Below are 15,927 nucleotides of genomic sequence, written 5' to 3'. Positions count from 1 at the left end.
AATAAGGTCCATAATGATGGAACCTTTCCTGTCTGTATATACTGACACATGCTCTACAGCTGCTCCTGTAACCTCTGCAGCCTGTATTTGCTGACACATGCTCTACCGGATCATTTAATATTAGACCATTGGTATTCATGCACATAAGTTCTATTCTTTCACCAGTGACTCTGGAATCCGTTCCCTGTGTCCCTGTTATGGTGTCATTTTCTTATGATCAATACTTTAAAAAAAAATTATATAAAAGTTTTCCTAAAAATGTTTTTTTTTTTTTTTTCATTAAAATAATTCCCAGTGTCCTCGTTTAGGGTGGCGCACTGGTCTGTTAGACCCAGATTATACCCTAGTTACCCTTCCATGGCTTTGTATTGTAATATGAGAAAGTGTTAATGTACAACAAAGGGACTGAACTGATGGAAAACTTCATCTTATGGTGGTTGTAGACATTCGGGGGAGATTATAAAGTATACAAGACAAAATGATAATAATGTCACTTATTTGGTGTAATTTCCAATATTTAAACACATCAAGAAACAAACAATTTTTAGCAATATACAAATAAGTTTGTGTCTCCGAAACACTGTCATCTGTTGGCAGCGAGTGAAACTACGTCTTTTTCTCTCTCTCAGACATACACAAACACAGAGGCAATCACAAGGTAGCAAACTAGCTTTCAATGCATTTTCTTTTAGCAGGCTTACAAGTAATATATGAGGTTCTTGGCATAGTATTGGCCTGCCCACCACTTGTCAAGGTGACCTCTTTGGACAGGTCTCTAACATTGTGGGGGTTCACCTCTGGGGCTCCATCCAGACCACCCAGGGCACCACACAAATAAAAATACATTAATAACAGGGAGGCATCAGAGTGTTAGTATAAGAATAACAGTGAGGCATCATAGTGTTAGTATAAGAATAACAGTGAGGTAATAGAGTGTTAGTATATTAATAACAGTGAGGCATCAGAGTGTTAGTATAAGAATAACAGTGAGGCATCATAGTGTTAGTATAAGAATAACAGTGAGGTAATAGAGTGTTAGTATAAGAATAACAGTGAGGTAATAGGGTGTTAGTATATTAATAACAGTGAGGCATCAGAGTGTTAGTATAAGAATAACAGTGAGGTAATAGAGTGTTAGTATAAGAATAACAGTGAGGCATCAGAGTGTTAGTATAAGAATAACAGTGAGGCATCAGAGTGTTAGTATAAGAATAACAGTGAGGCATCAGTGTTAGTATAAGAATAACAGTGAGGTAATAGGGTGTTAGTATATTAATAACAGTGAGGCATCAGAGTGTTAGTATAAGAATAACAGTGAGGTAATAGGGTGTTAGTATATTAATAACAGTGAGTTATCAGAGTAACATAGTAATTAAGGCTGTAAAAAGACGTTCATCCACCAAGATAACACTATCTGACCTGTATCTACTGACGGGAGTAAGTCATATCTATAGGATTCCCTTAGTGGCTGCATCCAGTTTGGATTTAAATTCAGTAACAGTAATCGCTGTAATCACCCCACCGGCAATGAGTTCCAGAATGTTACTGCTCTAATGGTGTCGAATCCTCTTAATTCAGTACAGAATTACATTTGGGTAAAAAACTGTGAAACGCCATGTCAACCCTTTAACCATAGGCCTTGCCCTTGTCGACCTAATGCTTGTGGCGAACTAATGACATGTCGACCTACACCCATGTCGACCTTTATGCATGTCAACCTAATGGTGTCGACCCAATGCATGTTGACCAAACTGGCAGAGACCTAGTGATCCATACCCCTGTCTGTCTGGGCTGCCTTCCCCATCTTGGATTAGATTTGGGTGGGGGTGTTCAAACTGAAATCTACATTGAGGTTCAACATTTGTGGGCTAATGTAACACCCATAATGCGTGATATTGCCTCTGACATTATGGAGTGCACTACAGTGTATGTAATGACACAGGCAAAAAATTCCCATAAGCCTCTGCAGGTGTACAGAAGGTCAGGAGCAGGTCACGTGACCATTGACAGTTGGAAGTGAGTGGCAGAGCCAGCTGATATCCTCCAGGGGATGGATCAGGAGGTGTGGCTTACCCATTATTGTCAGCAGCAAGTACTTACAGACTGGACTGGTTACTAATGACAACATCCAGACCTAGATAGTGACAGTGCTAGGCCATGAAGGGGCAGAACTCTGGCAAGCATTGGAGTCATTTGCTGCCAGGCTCCTGCTCCCAAGGGGGCACCGATCCTCCCCGGCTCCTACTCTGTTCCCGTCCGGTCTCCCCCCTCTAGGGTTACCACCCTTGTGTTGAGCGATTCCCTTGACACACCCACAGCCCACCCATTAACCCGCCCCCAGCCCCACCCTGACCCTTGACCCGCCTTATGGTTGTTGTTTATTTACATTTGCTTCAAATCTATTCTTGATTTTGCACATGGTAATGCCACATACACGTTACGTCACGTCACACACTGTAATGCCCATTACACCTTATGCCACACACTGAAGCCCATTATACATTATGGCACACACCATGATGCCCATTACACGTTATGCTATGAGTGGACAATTAAAAAAAAAAAATAGGGAAAAAGTGGAAAAATGTACACCATAATGCCTATTACACGTCATACATCCATATTATACCACATGCCATAGTACCTATTACACGTTATGTCAAGGCTCAACAATTTTTCTTAAAAGGACAACAGTGACATTGCGCACCAGAGGCCATAATACCCATTACGAGTTATGCCTGTCACGACCACCATTGCAGCTGCCCTTGCTCCCTGTGCTGTTTCAGCCCTGCAGTGCTCTGACGCTATGCCCTCTGCCCTGGCGCTCACCTCCGCTTCTGATGCTGACGCCGAGCTGCTACATTCTGTCAATCTGTCACCCAGGCTTCGTGTCCCGTTGCCGGGTGTCGGTTCTGGTGTGCAGTGTCTGGGCGTGCTGGCTCCGGGTAGTGTGAGTCGCGATCCGTCATGATGGCGTCTGCATCCTTCTAGGCCTCAGGCTGGGAAGCACCGGCTGCAGCGCCTCCGCATAGTATTCTCTGCCGGCTGGTTTCTGTCGCCACAACGGGCGGCGGCCATCTTGTTGGTGTCCTCAGCCTATACTTCGCAGATCCAGCCGTGATGTCACTTCTGCGGCCAATCACCATCAAGCTCAGCACTTAAATACTGACTAGCCGGGCCAGACCGGCAGTCAGTTCAATGTTGTCCACCCGATAGCATCTCCGTGCATCCCTGGCAATTCCTGCAGTCTTCGCTGCAGGCTGACTCCCCATCTTCCAGGTGAAGTCTTCGCTTCCTCCATTCCTGCTGGTCGTCCACTGCATTTAACCACATTCTACCACGGAACTCCATTGCCGCCTCTAAGGATTCAAGGACAAGGTTAAACATCCCACAGGTGTCATCTTCCTCCTTAAGTTTCCATGGCCAGATTCCCGTGGCCAGATTCTCTGGTGCCTTGGCAGCCACGACCGCATTCAGCGGGATTCCTTCAATTGACTTCATCTTCCGATTCTTCACTTATTAGTCTTCAATTATTATTCTTCAAATCATCATCTCTTCAAGTTCTTCAATAACTTCATCATTCACCATCATCTACAGATTCTTTTAATAATTTATTATTATTGTCTTCATCATCATTCATCCAATATCTACAGTTATACCATTGTGCCATTATCATATCCTTGTATTGCAGTATCTTCATTAAAAAGATTTAATTTTATTCAATTGCTTCACTCCGCTTTGTCGTTCATGCAACAGCCCTACATTAAAGCACCCAGCCTCCGTTATACTCCGACTGGTGCTTCACCAAGCTCACGAAACGTGACAATGCCAGGGCTCAACTATTTTTTTAAACTAAGGACAACAGGGACAGTGCACGCCCAAGGCACGCACCAAAAACACACCCAAATGCCTATTATACTTCTCACACAACCATTACATAAGTATACTAAATGCCCATTACACATTATGCCACACACTCTAATGCCCATTCCACGTTATCCCAAACACAACGTAATGCTTATTACATATACCACACACCTTAATGGCTATTACATATTATGCCATATAAATACCGCCTACCTCCATGTTAATTGCTTGGGGTTTCTTGCGCGATGCCAGTGCCTTCATGCTCGATGCCACGGGGGAGTGCAAATTGCCAAGGGTGAGGGTAAATGCCTGTTGCCACAGTGGAGGTCAAATGCTCGGTGCCAAGGGGGACGACAAATGGCAAATGCCAGTGGCCACAGAAGTAAATTTAGAGTAGCTGCTGTGCTGGGGCTGGCTGGGCCTGGGAGCTTGGGTGGGGCTCATCGCCCAGCAGATGGCGACTGGCTGGGCACCCAGAAGGGGACTGCCTTGACTGCCCATTTGGCGTATGCCCGGGAGACAGTGTGACAGTCTGTGCAGGAGGGGACATACACAGCAGGCAGGCAGCTGCGGCGCAACTGCCGAAGATGAACTGAAGTGACAGTCTGCGCCACACAACTCACCACGCCGTCCATGACTGTCGCATCCGACACAGGCACGCCGCACTCACTCACGTGTCAGTCACGTCACAGAGATAGATCTATAGGAAGGTGTACAGATGTATACTGAGGTAGTACACAGAGGCACTGTAGGTATATAGCGGTAGGTGCACAGGGATAGATCTATAGGAAGGTGTACAGATGTATACTGAGGTAGTACACAGAGGTGCTGTAGGTATATAGCGGTAGGTGCACAGAGGTAGATCTATAGGAAGGTGTACAGATGTATACTGAGGTGGTACAGAGATGCGCTCTAGGTATATAGCGGTAGGTGCACAGAGATAGATCTATAGGAAGGTATACAGATGTATACTGAGGTAGTACACAGAGGTGCTGTAGGTATATAGCGGTAGGTGCACAGAGATAGATCTATAGGAAGGTATACAGATGTATACTGAGGTAGTATACAGAGGTGCTGTAGGTATATAGCGGTAGGTGCACAGGGATAGATCTATAGGAAGGTGTACAGATGTATACTGAGGTAGTACACAGAGGCACTGTAGGTATATAGCGGTAGGTGCACAGAGATAGATCTATAGGAAGGTGTACAGATGTATACTGAGGTAGTACACAGAGGCACTGTAGGTATATAGCGGTAGGTGCACAGAGGTAGATCTATAGGAAGGTATACAGATGTATACTGAGGTAGTACACAGAGGTGCTGTAGGTATATAGCGGTAGGTGCACAGAGATAGATCTATAGGAAGGTATATAGATGTATACTGAGGTAGTACACAGAGGCACTGAAGGTATATAGCGGTAGCTGCACAGAGGTAGATCTATAGGAAGGTGTACAGATGTATACTGAGGTAGTACACAGCGGCACTGTAGGTATATAGCGGTAGGTGTACAGAGATAGATCTATAGGAAGGTGTACAGATGTATACTGAGGTAGTACACAGAGGCACTGTAGGTATATAGCGGTAGGTGCACAGAGATAGACCTATAGGAAGGTATACAGATGTATACTGAGGTAGTACACACAGGCACTGAAGGTATATAGCGGTAGGTGCACAGAGGTAGATCTATAGGAAGGTATACAGACGTATACTGAGGTAGTACACAGAGGCACTGTAGGTATATAGCGGTAGGTGCACAGAGGTAGATCTATAGGAAGGTGTACAGATGTATACTGAGGTAGTACACAGAGGTGCTGTAGGTATATAGCGGTAGGTGCACAGAGATAGACCTATAGGAAGGTATACAGATGTATACTGAGGTAGTACACACAGGCACTGTAGGTATATAGCGGTAGCTGCTCAGAGATAGATCTATAGGAAGGTATACAGAGGCACTGTAGGTATATAGCGGTAGGTGCACAGAGGTAGACCTATAGGAAGGTATACAGATGTATACTGAGGTAGTACACACAGGCACTGTAGGTATATAGCGGTAGCTGCACAGAGATAGATCTATAGGAAGGTATACAGACGTATACTGAGGTAGTACACAGAGGCACTGTAGGTATATAGCGGTAGGTGCACAGAGGTAGATCTATAGGAAGGTGTACAGATGTATACTGAGGTAGTACACAGAGGCGCTGTAGGTATATAGCGGTAGGTGCATAGAGATAGATCTATAGGAAGGCATACAGATGTATACTGAGGTAGTACACAGAGGCACTGTAGGTATATAGCGGTAGGTGCACAGAGATAGATCTATAGGAAGGTATACAGATGTATACTGAGGTAGTACACAGAGGTGCTGTAGGTAAATAGCGGTAGCTGCACAGAGATAGATCTATAGGAAGGTGTACAGATGTATACTGAGGTAGAACACAGAGGTGCTGTAGGTATATAGCAGTAGGTGCACAGAGATAGATCTATAGGAAGGTGTACAGATGTATACTGAGGTAGTACACAGAGGCACTGTAGGTATATAGCGGTAGCTGCACAGAGATAGATCTATAGGAAGGTATATAGATGTATACTGAGGTAGTATACAGAGGTGCTGTAGGTATATAGCGGTAGGTGCACAGAGATAGATCTATAGGAAGGTGTACAGATGTATACTGAGGTAGTACACAGAGGCACTGTAGGTATATAGCGGTAGGTGCACAGAGATAGATCTATAGGAAGCTATACAGATGTATACTGAGGTAGTACACAGAGGTGCTGTAGGTATATAGCGGTAGGTGCACAGAGATAGATCTATAGGAAGGTATACAGACGTATACTGAGGTAGTACACAGAGGCACTGTAGGTATATAGCGGTAGGTGCACAGAGGTAGATCTATAGGAAGGTGTACAGATGTATACTGAGGTAGTACACAGAGGCGCTGTAGGTATATAGCGGTAGGTGCATAGAGATAGATCTATAGGAAGGCATACAGATGTATACTGAGGTAGTACACAGAGGCACTGTAGGTATATAGCGGTAGGTGCACAGAGATAGATCTATAGGAAGGCATACAGATGTATACTGAGGTAGTACACAGAGGCACTGTAGGTATATAGCGGTAGCTGCTCAGAGATAGATCTATAGGAAGGTATACAGATGTATACTGAGGTAGTACACAGAGGTGCTGTAGGTAAATAGCGGTAGCTGCACAGAGATAGATCTATAGGAAGGTGTACAGATGTATACTGAGGTAGAACACAGAGGTACTGTAGGTATATAGCGGTAGGTGCACAGAGATAGATCTATAGGAAGGTGTACAGATGTATACTGAGGTAGTATACAGAGGTGCTGTAGGTATATAGCGGTAGCTGCACAGAGATAGATCTATAGGAAGGTATACAGATATATACTGAGGTAGTACACAGAGGCACTGTAGGTATATAGCGGTAGGTGCACAGAGATAGATCTATAGGAAGGTATACAGATGTATACTGAGGTAGTACACAGAGGCACTGTAGGTATATAGCGGTAGGTGCACAGAGATAGATCTATAGGAAGGTATACAGATGTATACTGAGGTAGTACACAGAGGTGCTGTAGGTATATAGCGGTAGGTGCACAGAGATAGATCTATAGGAAGGTATACAGATGTATACTGAGGTAGAACACAGAGGCACTGTAGGTATATAGCGGTAGGTGCACAGAGGTAGATCTATAGGAAGGTGTACAGATGTATACTGAGGTAGAACACAGAGGCACTGTAGATATATAGCGGTAGGTGCACAGAGATAGATCTATAGGAAGGTGTACAGATGTATACTGAGGTAGTACACAGAGGCACTGTAGGTATATAGCGGTAGGTGCACAGAGATAGATCTATAGGAAGGTGTACAGATGTATACTGAGGTAGTACACAGAGGCACTGTAGGTATATAGCGGTAGGTGCACAGAGATAGATCTATAGGAAGGTATACAGATGTATACTGAGGTAGTACACAGAGGCACTGTAGGTATATAGCGGTAGGTGCACAGAGATAGATCTATAGGAAGGTATACAGATGTATACTGAGGTAGTACACAGAGGTGCTGTAGGTATATAGCGGTAGGTGCACAGAGATAGATCTATAGGAAGGTATACAGATGTATACTGAGGTAGAACACAGAGGCACTGTAGGTATATAGCGGTAGGTGCACAGAGGTAGATCTATAGGAAGGTGTACAGATGTATACTGAGGTAGAACACAGAGGCACTGTAGATATATAGCGGTAGGTGCACAGAGATAGATCTATAGGAAGGTGTACAGATGTATACTGAGGTAGTACACAGAGGCACTGTAGGTATATAGCGGTAGGTGCACAGAGATAGATCTATAGGAAGGTGTACAGATGTATACTGAGGTAGTATACAGAGGCACTGTAGGTATATAGCGGTAGGTGTACAGATGTATACTGAGGTAGTACACAGAGGCACTGTAGGTATATAGCGGTAGGTGCACAGAGATAGATCTATAGGAAGGTATACAGATGTATACTGAGGTAGTACACAGAGGTGCTGTAGGTATATAGCGGTAGGTGCACAGAGATAGATCTATAGGAAGGTGTACAGATGTATACTGAGGTAGTACACAGAGGCACTGTAGGTATATAGCGGTAGGTGCACAGAGATAGATCTATAGGAAGGTGTACAGATGTATACTGAGGTAGTACACAGAGGCACTGAAGGTATATAGTGGTAGGTGCACAGAGATAGATCTATAGGAAGGTATACAGACGTATACTGAGGTAGTACACAGAGGCACTGTAGGTATATAGCGGTAGGTGCACAGAGATAGATCTATAGGAAGGTGTACAGATGTATACTGAGGTAGAACACAGAGGTGCTGTAGGTATATAGCGGTAGGTGCACAGAGATAGATCTATAGGAAGGTATACAGATGTATACTGAGGTAGAACACAGAGGCACTGTAGGTATATAGCGGTAGGTGCACAGAGGTAGATCTATAGGAAGGTGTACAGATGTATACTGAGGTAGAACACAGAGGCACTGTAGGTATATAGCGGTAGGTGCACAGAGGTAGATCTATAGGAAGGTATACAGATGTATACTGAGGTAGTACACAAAGGCACTGTAGGTATATAGCGGTAGGTGCACAGAGATAGATCTATAGGAAGGTGTACAGATGTATACTGAGGTAGTACACAAAGGCGCTGTAGGTATATAGCGGTAGGTGCACAGAGATAGATCTATAGGAAGGTGTACAGATGTATACTGAGGTAGTACACAGAGGCACTGTAGGTATATAGCGGTAGGTGCACAGAGATAGATCTATAGGAAGGTATACAGATGTATACTGAGGTAGTATACAGAGGCGCTGTAGGTATATAGCGGTAGGTGCTCAGAGATAGATCTATAGGAAGGTGTACAGATGTATACTGAGGTAGAACACAGAGGCACTGTAGGTATATAACGGTAGGTGCACCGAGGTAGATCTATAGGAAGGTGTACAGATGTATACTGAGGTAGTACACAGAGGCACTGTAGGTATATAGCGGTAGGTGCACAGAGGTAGATCTATAGGAAGGTATACAGATGTATACTGAAGTAGTACACACAGGCACTGCAGGTATATAGCGGTAGGTGCACAGAGATAGATCTATAGGAAGGTATACAGATGGATACTGAGGTAGTACACAGAGGCACTGTAGGTATATAGCGGTAGGTGCACAGAGATAGATCTATAGGAAGGTATACAGATGTATACTGAGGTAGTACACAGAGGCACTGTAGGTATATAGCGGTAGGTGCACAGAGATAGATCTATAGGAAGGTATACAGATGGATACTGAGGTAGTACACACAGGCACTGTAGGTATATAGCGGTAGGTGCACAGATGGATACTAAGGTAGTACACACAGGCACTGTAGGTATATAGCGGTAGGTGCACAGAGATAGATCTATAGGAAGGTGTACAGACGTATACTTAGGTAGTACACAGAGGCACTGTAGGTATATAGCGGTAGGTGCACAGAGATAGATCTATAGGAAGGTGTACAGATGTATACTTAGGTAGTACACAGAGGCACTGTAGGTATATAGCGGTAGGTGCACAGAGATAGATCTATAGGAAGGTGTACAGATGTATACTGAGGTAGTATACAGAGGCACTGAAGGTATATAGCTGTAGGTGCACAGAGGTAGATCTATAGGAAGGTATACAGATGTATACTGAGGTAGAACAAAGAGGCACTGAAGGTATATAGCGGTAGGTGCACAGGGATAGATCTATAGGAAGGTATACAGATGTACAGTATACTGAGGTAGTACACAGAGGTGCTGTAGGTATATAGCGGTAGGTGCACAGAGATAGATCTATAGGAAGGTATACAGATGTATACTGAGGTAGTACACAGAGGTGCTGTAGGTATATAGCGGTAGCTGCTCAGAGATAGATCTATAGGAAGGTGTACAGATGTATACTGAGGTAGTACACAGAGGCACTGTAGGTATATAGCGGTAGGTGCACAAAGGTAGATCTATAGGAAGGTGTACAGATGTATACTGAGGTAGTACACAGAGGTGCTGTAGGTATATAGCAGTAGGTGCACAGAGATAGATCTATAGGAAGGTATACAGTTGTATACGGAGGTAGTACACAGAGGTGCTGTAGGTATATAGCAGTAGGTGCACAGAGGTAGATCTATAGGAAGGTGTACAGATGTATACTGAGGTAGTATACAGAGGTGCTGTAGGTATATAGCGGTAGGTGCACAGAGATAGATCTATAGGAAGGTATACAGATGTATACTGAGGTAGTACACAGAGGCACTGTAGGTATATAGCGGTAGGTGCACAGAGATAGATCTATAGGAAGGTATACAGATGTATACTGAGGTAGTACACAGAGGTGCTGTAGGTATATAGCAGTAGGTGCACAGAGCTAGATCTATAGGAAGGTGTACAGATGTATACTGAGGTAGTACACAGAGGTGCTGTAGGTATATAGCGGTAGGTGCACAGAGATAGATCTATAGGAAGGTATACAGATGTATACTGAGGTAGTACACAGAGGCACTGTAGGTATATAGCGGTAGGTGCACAGAGGTAGATCTATAGGAAGGTGTACAGATGTATACTGAGGTAGTACACAGAGGCACTGTAGGTATATAGCGGTAGGTGCACAGAGATAGATCTATAGGAAGGTGTACAGATGTATACTGAGGTAGTACACAGAGGCGCTGTAGGTATATAGCGGTAGGTGCATAGAGATAGATCTATAGGAAGGTGTACAGATGTATACTGAGGTAGTACACAGAGGCACTGTAGGTATATAGCGGTAGGTGCACAGAGATAGATCTATAGGAAGGTGTACAGATGTATACTGAGGTAGTACACAGAGGCACTGTAGGTATATAGCGGTAGGTGCACAGAGATAGATCTATAGGAAGGTATACAGATGTATACTGAGGTAGTATACAGAGGTGCTGTAGGTATATAGCGGTAGGTGTTCAGAGATAGATCTATAGGAAGGTATACAGATGTATATTGAGGTAGTACACACAGGCACTGAAGGTATATAGCAGTAGGTGCACAGAGATAGATCTATAGGAAGGTATACAGATGGATACTGAGGTAGTACACAGAGGCACTGAAGGTACAGTATATAGCGGTAGATGCACAGAGGTAGATCTATAGGAAGGTATACAGATGTATACTTAGGTAGTACACAGAGGCACTGTAGGTATACAGCAGTAGGTGCACAGAGATAGATCTATAGGAAGGTATACAGATGTATACTGAGGTAGTACACACAGGCACTGAAGGTATATAGCGGTAGGTGCACAGAGATAGATCTATAGGAAGGTATACAGATGTATACTGAGGTAGTACACAGAGGTGCTGTAGGTAAATAGCGGTAGGTGCACAGAGATAGATCTATAGGAAGGTATATAGATGTATACTGAGGTAGTACACAGAGGCACTGAAGGTATATAGCGGTAGGTGCACAGAGGTAGATCTATAGGAAGGTATACAGATGTATACTGAGGTAGTATACAGAGGCACTGTAGGTATATAGCGGTAGGTGCACAGAGATAGATCTATAGGAAGGTATACAGATGTATACTGAGGTGGTACACAGAGGTGCTGTAGGTATATAGCGGTAGGTGCACAGAGATAGATCTATAGGAAGGTGTACAGATGTTTACTGAGGTAGTACACAGAGGCACTGTAGGTATATAGCGGTAGGTGCACAGAGATAGATCTATAGGAAGCTATACAGATGTATACTGAGGTAGTACACAGAGGCACTGCAGGTATATAGCGGTAGGTGCACAGAGGTAGATCTATAGGAAGGTATACAGATGTATACTGAGGTAGTACACACAGGCACTGTAGGTATATAGCGGTAGGTGCACAGAGATAGATCTATAGGAAGGCATACAGATGTATACTGAGGTAGTACACAGAGGTACTGTAGGTATATAGCGGTAGGTGCACAGAGATAGATCTATAGGAAGGTATACAGATGTATACTGAGGTAGTATACAGAGGCACTGAAGGTATATAGCGGTAGGTGCACAGAGGTAGATCTATAGGAAGGTGTACAGATGTATACTGAGGTAGTACACAGAGGTGCTGTAGGTATATAGCGGTAGATGCACAGAGGTAGATCTATAGGAAGGTGTACAGATGTATACTGAGGTAGTACACAGAGGTGCTGTAGGTATATAGCGGTAGGTGCACAGAGGTAGATCTATAGGAAGGTATACAGATGTATACTGAGGTAGTATACAGAGGCACTGTAGGTATATAGCGGTAGGTGCACAGAGCTAGATCTATAGGAAGGTATACAGATGTATACTGAGGTAGTACACAGAGGCACTGAAGGTATATAGCGGTAGGTGCACAGAGATAGATCTATAGGAAGGTGTACAGATGGATACTGAGGTAGTACACACAGGCACTGTAGGTATATAGCGGTAGGTGCACAGATGTATACTGAGGTAGTACACAGAGGCACTGTAGGTATATAGCGGTAGGTGCACAGAGATAGATCTATAGGAAGGTATACAGATGTATATTGAGGTGGTACACAGAGGCACTGCAGGTATATAGCAGTAGGTGCACTGAGATAGATCTATAGGAAGGTGTACAGATGTATACTGAGGTAGTACACAGAGGTGCTGTAGGTATATAGCGGTAGGTGCACAGATATATACTGAGGTGGTACACAGAGGCACTGTAGGTATATAGCAGTAGGTGCACAGAGATAGATCTATAGGAAGGTATACAGATGTATACTGAGGTAGTACACAGAGGTGCTGTAGGTATATAGCGGTAGGTGCACAGATGTATACTGAGGTGGTACACAGAGGCACTGAAGGTATATAGCAGTAGGTGCACAGAGGTAGATCTATAGGAAGGTATACAGACGTATACTGAGGTAGTACACAGAGGTGCTGTAGGTATATAGCGGTAGATGCACAGAGGTAGATCTATAGGAAGGTATACAGATGGATACTGAGGTAGTACACACAGGCACTGTAGGTATATAGCGGTAGGTGCACAGATGTATACTGAGGTGGTACACAGAGGCACTGAAGGTATATAGCAGTAGGTGCACAGAGGTAGATCTATAGGAAGGTATACAGACGTATACTGAGGTAGTACACAGAGGTGCTGTAGGTATATAGCGGTAGATGCACAGAGGTAGATCTATAGGAAGGTATACAGATGTATACTGAGGTAGTACACAGAGGTGCTGTAGGTATATAGCGGTAGGTGCACAGAGATAGATCTATAGGAAGGTATACAGATGTATATTGAGGTGATACACAGAGGCACTGAAGGTATATAGCGGTAGGTGCACAGAGGTAGATCTATAGGAAGGTATACAGACGTATACTGAGGTAGTACACAGAGATGCTGTAGGTATATAGCGGTAGATGCACAGAGGTAGATCTATAGGAAGGTGTACAGATGTATACTGAGGTAGTATACAGAGGTGCTGTAGGTATATAGCGGTAGGTGCACAGAGATAGATCTATAGGAAGGTGTACAGATGTATACTGAGGTAGTACACATAGGTGCTGTAGGTATATAGTGGTAGGTGCACAGAGCTAGATCTATAGGAAGGTATACAGATGTATACTGAGGTAGTACACAGAGGCACTGAAGGTATATAGCGGTAGGTGCACAGAGATAGATCTATAGGAAGGTGTACAGATGTATACTGAGGTAGTACACAGAGGCACTGTAGGTATATAGTGGTAGCTGCTCAGAGATAGATCTATAGGAAGGTATACAGATGTATACTGAGGTAGTACACAGAGGCACTGTAGGTATATAGCGGTAGGTGCACAGAGGTAGATCTATAGGAAGGTGTACAGATGTATACTGAGGTAGTACACAGAGGCACTGTAGGTATATAGTGGTAGCTGCTCAGAGATAGATCTATAGGAAGGTATACAGATGTATACTGAGGTAGTACACAGAGGTGCTGTAGGTATATAGCGGTAGGTGCACAGAGCTAGATCTATAGGAAGGTATACAGATGTATACTGAGGTAGTACACAGAGGCACTGAAGGTATATAGCGGTAGGTGCACAGAGATAGATCTATAGGAAGGTACACAGATGTATACTGAGGTAGTACACAGCGGCACTGTAGGTATATAGCGGTAGGTGCACAGAGGTAAATCTATAGGAAGGTGTACAGATGTATACTGAGGTAGTACACAGAGGTGCTGTAGGTATATAGCGGTAGCTGCTCAGAGATAGATCTATAGGAAGGTGTACAGATGTATACTGAGGTAGTACACAGAGGCACTGTAGGTATATAGCGGTAGGTGCTCAGAGGTAGATCTATAGGAAGGTATACAGATGTATATTGAGGTAGTACACACAGGCACTGAAGGTATATAGCAGTAGGTGCACAGAGATAGATCTATAGGAAGGTATACAGATGTTTACTGAGGTAGTACACAGAGGCACTGTAGGTATATAGCGGTAGGTGCACAGAGGTAGATCTATAGGAAGGTATATAGATGTATACTGAGGTAGTACACAGAGGTGCTGTAGGTATATAGCGGTAGCTGCTCAGAGATAGATCTATAGGAAGGTGTACAGATGTATACTGAGGTAGTACACAGAGGTGCTGTAGGTATATAGCGGTAGGTGCACAGAGATAGATCTATAGGAAGGTATACAGATGTATACTGAGGTAGTACACAGAGGTGCTGTAGGTATATAGCGGTAGTTGCTCAGAGATAGATCTACAGGAAGGTGTACAGATATATACTGAGGTAGTATACAGAGGTGCTGTAGGTATATAGCGGTAGGTGCACAGAGGTAGATCTATAGGAAGGTATACAGATGTATACTGAGGTAGTACACAGAGGCACTGTAGATATATAGCGGTAGGTGCACAAAGGTAGATCTATAGGAAGGTGTACAGATGTATACTGAGGTAGTACACAGAGGCACTGTAGATATATAGCGGTAGGTGCACAGAGATAGATCTATAGGAAGGTGTACAGATGTATACTGAGGTAGTACACAGAGGCACTGTAGGTATATAGCGGTAGGTGCACAGAGATAGATCTATAGGAAGGTGTACAGATGTATACTGAGGTAGTACACACAGGCACTGAAGGTATATAGCGGTAGCTGCTCAGAGATAGATCTATAGGAAGGTGTACAGATGTATACTGGAGGTAGTATACAGAGGTGCTGTAGGTATATAGCTGTAGGTGCTCAGAGGTAGATCTATAGGAAGCTATACAGATGTATACTGAGGTAGTACACAGAGGTGCTGTAGGTATATAGCGGTAGGTGCACAGAGATAGATCTATAGGAAGGTATACAGATGTATACTGAGGTAGTATACAGAGGTGCTGTAGGTATATAGCGGTAGGTGCTCAGAGATAGATCTATAGGAAGGTATACAGATGTATACTGACGTAGTATACAGAGGTGCTGTAGGTATATAGCGGTAGGTGCACAGAGGTAGATCTATAGGAAGGTGTACAGATGTATACTGAGGTAGTATACAGAGGTGCT

General features: G+C 43.9%; 1 protein-coding gene across 2 annotated transcripts in view; it reads left to right on the top strand.

Moving 5' to 3' along the window:
- Positions 1-2,030: 2,030 nt before the first annotated feature.
- LOC146036434 (creatine kinase M-type) overlaps positions 2,031-15,927 on the top strand; it is a 51,847-nt gene continuing 37,950 nt past the window's right edge. Inside the window, exon 1 of one of the 2 annotated variants that reach the window (XM_083160432.1) lies at positions 2,031-2,092. The gene's annotated coding sequence lies outside the window, so the exon portion shown is untranslated. The remainder of the gene's footprint in view (positions 2,093-15,927) is intronic. The other variant, XM_083160433.1, reaches the window with a different exon arrangement.

This window comes from Crinia signifera, chromosome 9 (assembly GCF_055691185.1).
Source record: "Crinia signifera chromosome 9, ASM5569118v1, whole genome shotgun sequence".
In the NCBI taxonomy this organism is placed as follows: domain Eukaryota; kingdom Metazoa; phylum Chordata; class Amphibia; order Anura; family Myobatrachidae; genus Crinia; species Crinia signifera.
This window is presented reverse-complemented; position numbering and strand designations above follow the sequence as displayed.